This window comes from Eretmochelys imbricata, chromosome 1 (assembly GCF_965152235.1).
Source record: "Eretmochelys imbricata isolate rEreImb1 chromosome 1, rEreImb1.hap1, whole genome shotgun sequence".
NCBI classification, from domain to species: Eukaryota; Metazoa; Chordata; order Testudines; family Cheloniidae; genus Eretmochelys; species Eretmochelys imbricata.
This window is the reverse complement of record NC_135572.1, coordinates 2,933,714-2,940,653: the sequence shown is the minus strand read 5'-3', so window position 1 is coordinate 2,940,653 and position 6,940 is coordinate 2,933,714. Positions and strand designations below refer to the sequence as shown.

At 43.5% G+C, this 6,940-nt stretch overlaps 1 pseudogene; it reads right to left on the bottom strand.

Annotated features, from left to right (window-relative positions):
• Nucleotides 1-3,342: 3,342 nt before the first annotated feature.
• Nucleotides 3,343-4,394, bottom strand: LOC144259381 (olfactory receptor 52R1-like; annotated as a pseudogene).
• Nucleotides 4,395-6,940: the final 2,546 nt, after the last annotated feature.

Below are 6,940 nucleotides of genomic sequence, written 5' to 3'. Positions count from 1 at the left end.
GATACAGTTCTGTGGTGACCTAGAATCCTATTCTCGACGACTCCGACTCAAGGAATATTTCCAACACACCTCTGAACTAACCCACAGAGACCTTCCTACCAAGACTATAAAAAGAAGGATTCTGGGTGGACTCCTCCTGAAGGTCGAAACAACAGACTGGACTTCTACATAGAGTGCTTTCGCCGACATGCACGGGCTGAAATTGTGAAAAAGCAGCATCCACTTGCCCCATAACCTCAGCCGTGCAGAACACAATGCCATCCACAGCTTCAGAAACAACTCTGACATCATAATAAAAAAGGCTGATAAAGGAGGTGTTGTCATCATCATGAATAGGTCAGAATATGAACAAGAAGCTGCTAGGCAGCTCTCCAACACCACTTTCTACAAGCCTTTACCCTCTGATCCCACTGAGGTTTATCAAAAGAAACAACAGCATTTGCTCAAGAAACTCCCTGAAAAAGCATAAGAACAAATCCGCACAGACATAGAATACCCCAGGTCAGGGTTCCAGGGGTATTCTATCTCCTACCCAAGATCCATAAACTTGGAAATCCTGGATGCCCCATCATCTTAGGCATCGGCACCCTGACAGCAGGATTGTCTGGCTATGTAGACTCCCTTCTCAGGCCCTACGCTACCAGCACTCCCAGCTATCTTCGAGACACCACTGACTTCCTGAGGAAACTACAATCCATCGGTGATCTTCCTGATAACACTATCCTGGCCACTATGGATGTAGAAGCCCTCTACACCAACATTCCACACAAAGATGGACTACAAGCCGTCAGGAACAGTATCTCCGATAATGTCACGGCTAACCTGGTGGCTGAACTTTGTGACTTTGTCCTCACCCATAACTATTTCACATTTGGGGACAATGTAGACCTTCAAATCAGCAGCACTGCTATGGGTACCCACATGGCCCAACAGTATGCCAACGTTTTTAAGGCTGACTTAGAACAACACTTCCTCAGCTCTCGTCCCCTATTGCCCCTAATCTACTTATACTACATTGATGGCATCTTCATCCTCTGGACCTATGGAGAAGAAACCCTTGAGGAATTCCACCATGATTTCAACAATTTCCATCCCAACATCAACCTCAGCCTGGACCAGTACACACAAGAAATCCATTTCCTGGACACTACAGTGCTAATAAGCGATGGTCACATAAACACCACCCTATACCAGAAACCTACTGACCGCTATGCCTTCCTACAAGCCTCCAGCTTTCACCCAGACCACACCACACGATACATCGTCTACAGCCAAGCTCTACGATACAACCATATTTGCTCCAACCCCTCAGACAGAGACAAACACCTACAAGATCTCTATCAAGCATTCTTACAACTACAATACTCACCTGATGAAGTGAAGAAACATATTGACAGAGCCAGAAGAGTACCCAGAAGTCACCTACTACAGGACAGGTCCAACAAAGAAAATAACAGAACACCACTAGCCGTCACCTTAAGCCCCCAACTAAAACCTCTCCAACACATCATGAAGGATCTACAACCTATCCTGAAGGACGACCCATCACTCTCACAAATCTTGGGAGACAGGCCAGTCCTTGCTTACAGACAGCCCCCCAACCTGAAGTAAATACTCACCAGCAACCACACACCATACAACAGAACCACTAACCCAGGAACCTATCCTTGCAACAAAGCCCATTGCCAACTGTGTCCACATATCAATTCAGGGGACACATCAGCCACACTATCAGAGGCTCGTTCACCTGCACATCCACCAATGTGATATATGCCATCATGTGCCAGCAATGCCCCTCTGCCATGTACATTGGTCAAAATGGACAGTCTCTACGTAAAAGAATAAATGGACACAACTCAGATGTCAAGAATTATAACCTTCATAAACCAGTCGGAGAACACTTCAATCTCTCTGGTCACGCGATTACAGACCTAAAAGTCACAATATTACAACAAAAAGACTTCAAAAACAGACTCCAATGAGAGACTGCTGAATTGGAATTAATTTGCAGACTGGATACAATTAACTTAGGCTTGAATAGAGACTGGGAGTGGATGGGTCATTACACAAAGTAAAACTATTTCCGCATATTTATTCCCCCCCTCCACCCCCCACTGTACCTCAGATGTTCTTGTCAACTGCTGGAAATGGCCCATCTTGATTATCACTGCAAAACGTTCCCCCACACACACCCGCTGTCCTGCTGGTAATAGCGCACCTTACCTGATCACTCTGGTTACAGTGTGTATGGTAACACCCATTGTTTCATGTTCTCTGCATATATAATCCTCCCCACTGTATTTTCCACTGAATGCATCCGATGAAGTGAGCTGTAGCTCACAAAAGCTTATTTGCTGGCATTCATGGTCCAAGAGCGCCTGGAGCTGTTAACTATCTCATATCATCCCCCACCTCAAACTTAAAGCCTAAGGTGTACCATATTAATTCTCTAAAGCCCGTTTATTCCAGAGAATTAAAGGTTTGTCAGTTTACAGCCCAGGGACGATATGACACTGAGTGGCCTGAAGGTGTCTACTATGAAGGGAAAAGTGTCGGTGGCGTGGAAAAGGTGAACCTCTCCATGACCCTTCTATGTATACAGCGATAACAGACCAAGGATCTGTGTGCCAGCTTCTCGCCAATGTTCTCAGCCATCCGAGGACAGACTGAACGGGAATACCTCTCCATTGACACAGGTAATGCTCACCCAAATAGAGCCCAGCCTTACCGGGTGTCTCCTCAAGCCCAAACTGCTATAGAACAGGACATGCTAGAATGGCTTTGTCTGTCTGTTCTGTGTGCTTGCCGGAGGCAGATCAAGAAAGCAAGCAATCCAACTCCATTAGAATTAGTAAGTACTAGCAAGGGAATGCGTTAGCTTATCTTTGTTTTGGTTTGTGATTTTCTCTTTTCTGAGAGGAAGGTGTATTCCTGTTTTTTCTTTTTGTAACTTTAAAGTTTGGCTGAGAGGAAAATCCTCTGTTTTTTTAAATCTGATTGCCCTGTTACACTATCCTGCATTCTAATTTTACATAGGTGTTTCTTTTACTTTTCTTTTTAATAAAGTTCTGTTTTCTTTAAGAATCTGATTGGGTTTTTTTAGTGTCCTAAAAAACCCAAGGTTGGTCTGTGCTCATCTTGTTTATTCTCAAGCCTCCCCAGGAAAGGGGGTGTAGGGCTTGGGGGGATATTCGGGAGGAGTAGGGACTCCAAGTGGTCCTTTCCCTGAGTTTTGTCTAATCACTTGGTGGTGGCAGTGTTACCAATTCCAAGGCACAAGGGAGAATTTGTGCCTTGGGGAGTTTATAACCTAAGCTGGTAGAAATAAGCTTAGGGGGTCTTTCATGCATGTCCCCACATCTGTACCCTAGAGTTCAGAGTGTGGAGGGAACCCTGACTGGTCCTGTTATAAGTAAAGAGCCGGAAAAGCCTGTCCCGGATCTGTGTGGTCCTCACCCCATATATGATGGGGTTTAGCACGGGGGGCATCAAGAGGTACACGTTGGCAATGAGAACATGGAAATGCAGGGGCACATGCTGGTAAAACCGGTAAGTGAGAGAGAAGAAGAGACCTGGGATGTAAAAGACTAAGGTGGCACAGAGGTGGGAGATGCAGGTCCCAAAAGTCTTGAGACGGGCATCCTTTGTGGGCAGGCTGAAGATGGCTCTGAGGACCAGGGTATAGGATATGACAATAAAAATCACATCCAGACCCATCACACAGAATTGCACAAAGAGGCCGTAGTAACTACTGATGTGGGTGTTGGCGCAGGCCAGCTTCGCCACGGCCATGTGGGCGCAGTACGGCTGGGGGATGATGTTGGTTCTGCAATATGGCCACTGCCTCAACAGGAAGGGATAGGGCAGTATGAATATGGCACTGCGCAGCACGACGATCAGGGCAATCTTGGTCACCACGGGGTTTGTCAGGATGGTGGAATGTCTCAGGGGATGACAGATGGCCACGTAACGATCCAGAGCCATGGCCACAAAGATCCCAGACTCCATCACTGAGAAGCAGTGAAGGAAGTACAGCTGAATGAGGCAGGCACTGAAACTGATCTCCCTGGAATTGAACCAGAAGTTTGACAGCATTTTGGGCAGGATGGATGTGGACAGGACCAGGTCACTGACGGTTAGCATGCAGAGGAAATAGTACATGGGCCCATGGAGGCTCGGCTCCGTCTTCACAATGAACAGGATGGTGAAGTTCCCCAAGATGGCTATTACATACATGGCACAGAAGGGTATGGAGATCCAGACGTGGGCTGCCTCCAGGCCAGGGATGCCCATCAGGATGAAGGTGGAGGGGTTGGTGAAGTCGGTTGTGTTGGAATCTGACATGAAGTAGGGAGGAAGTGTCGAACACTGAGGCACAACGGTGTCTCCTGCATGTACCATATATTTCAATGAATTCCTGTATGTGCCCAGGATCTAGAGTGATGGTCACAGTACAAATGCCTGGATGGAGAGACAATGATAATATGAGATACTACTTGCCCTACTGGAGGCTGTTCTCATGGTGGAAGCAGATTGGTTGCTCTTCCCACACTGAAAAATGACATTTTCATTATTTAGAGATATGAATTATGAACAAATGACCCTACTTATGCCAATTCCATATTTTATGTTGCTCCATGAGTCAATAATGTGTTGTGATGTGGGAAACGTTAATAGGCACCAGCAGGAAGGAAATGAGTGTGGCTATCGGTTATCCATTATTGTTCCTTAATGCAATGAAAGCCAGGCTAGAAAGTGCATGCTGTAGGGAGTTCCACATTCACCCGGTGGCTCAAAACCTGAGTGTAGACAAAAAGCAAACCTTTGTTAAGGCATGTCCCCGGGGATGCTTCCCAACTAGAATAGACCTCAGGGAAAAGACCACAGTGTCAGTTAGAGCCATTCCATGGACACACCTCCTCATTTGCAACAGTGGCCAAAACAAAGACAACCTTGGGATACATAAGGAATGGGATGGAGAATAACCTGCTCTGGACACGCCCTCAGTTTTTGTCAGTCAGTGTCCATAAAGGATATAGCTGATATAAAAGGGGTCCTTTGTGGACAGACTGAAAAGTCGAGAACTGTTTACTTTAGAGAAGAGCCAAAGAAGGGAGATATGATAGAGGAGAGGATAATAAAGAATTGAAATTATTACACTGAAATGGACAAAGAGAGAAAGTTCCATTCTGGTACTATCTATCGACACTTTGTGCTTCAAAAGGGCTAATTCCAGGAAGCCAAGGCAAATTATCAACAGAATTGATTGGGAGGACAAGTTTAGACAGGAAAATATGAATGAAAATTGGGAGTTCTTTAAGAAGAGTTTATTACATAGACAGCAGAAATTGGGCTGGGGGGATTAATATATAACAAGTGGGAAAAGGGAAAATAGAGAAGAAATAATACTAATTGGAGGTTATGTAAATTAATCAGGGATGTTAAAAATATCACGGAAATATCAATGATTGGTGGAGCTAAGGATAAGAAAAAGGAGGTTATTAACTATATTATGAATGAAAGAAATCCCAGAAAATGTTTAGAAATATTCCTGCAGGAGAATATTAATCCTAGAAAAAGTTTAGGCCAATTCCGAGAAAGAGGAAGGAAACTTGTTTATGTTGGAGAAAAGGGAGATGTGTTGAAGAAATAGATTTGTTCTGCATTTGGAAAGAACCTCACAATAGGAGATGAAATACTTTCCAGTCCATTAGCATCAACTGTCGAACACCAGATTTATGAACTGACCTATCAATCACATATCTCATTCTGAACCAGAACTCTGCAGTCAGGCAGCAAAGGCAGCAAAAAGAAAGAAAGAAAGAAAGAGTCCTCTGTTAAATGTAAATAATAATAAAAAAAAGTTATGTTGAAAAAAAAGCTTTGATAAGGTAAGGAAATAATGGAAAATCTGATAATCCGATTAGTTCAAAAAAAGGTTGGAATATAATTAATGCCAATCAACAACATAGTGTATGGAAAACTGGTCTTGACAAATAAATCTGATTTCATCCCTTAATGAGCAGTCATATTTGGCTGATCAAGGGAGACATGCAGATGAAATAGACTTTGATTTCACCGAGGCATTTGATTTTGTAGGGGAAAACAGTCTACAATACCAGTGGAGCTCACGTTAAATGGACTAAAAGCTGGCTAACTGACAGATCTCACAAAGCAGATGTCAATGGGCCATTGTCAGTGAATGGGGCTGTTTAATCAAACAACATGCACAAACCTCTCAGGACACCAAATATCCAATCCTGTTCTTAAAAAACATAAATTTTATTAAAAACCAAAAAGGAAAAAAATGCATCTGGAACTTCGGGTTTTGCTAGATTTTAAAAGAAACTATTACAAAAATTAAGCACCCAAAATAGCTTTCTTGGGGGTTCAGCTTAAAGGTTTCAAGCAAAGAAAAGCATCTGGGGTTAGCACAGAGGTGATCCACAAGCTAAAAATAAATAAATAAATAAATAAACCTAATCACAGCTATTTAAACATGCCCTGTCCAATAATTTCTTATAGGTATGGAAGGTAAATTTTTATACCTGGTTCAAGCCTTACACAGCATTCCTGCTGGCATCTGTTCCCCTTTTTCCCAGAGAAAAACAACACACAAAAAACGGGAAGTTCCCCCCATTAGGATATAGATATTCAGGCCTGTCTGCAAAGGCCTAGACTTTAAGAATTTAGGTGTATGCTTATCACTTAGCTAGTTATAGAAAGAAAAGAATCAAAAGAAAGAAAGAATCAAAATCACTCTCTGCTGGTGTAAGGGCCTTCTCTTACTATGACAGTCTGAGGCCCTGTTCTTAGGCTAAGGCCTTTGGCTAAGCAGCAGAGGCAGCCATAAACTGGGAAGTATATGGTCACCTCTTCACATTGCAAATTAGTCATACTGAAATAAGGCAATCTTGGGCTGTTAGAAAGGTGATCTGAT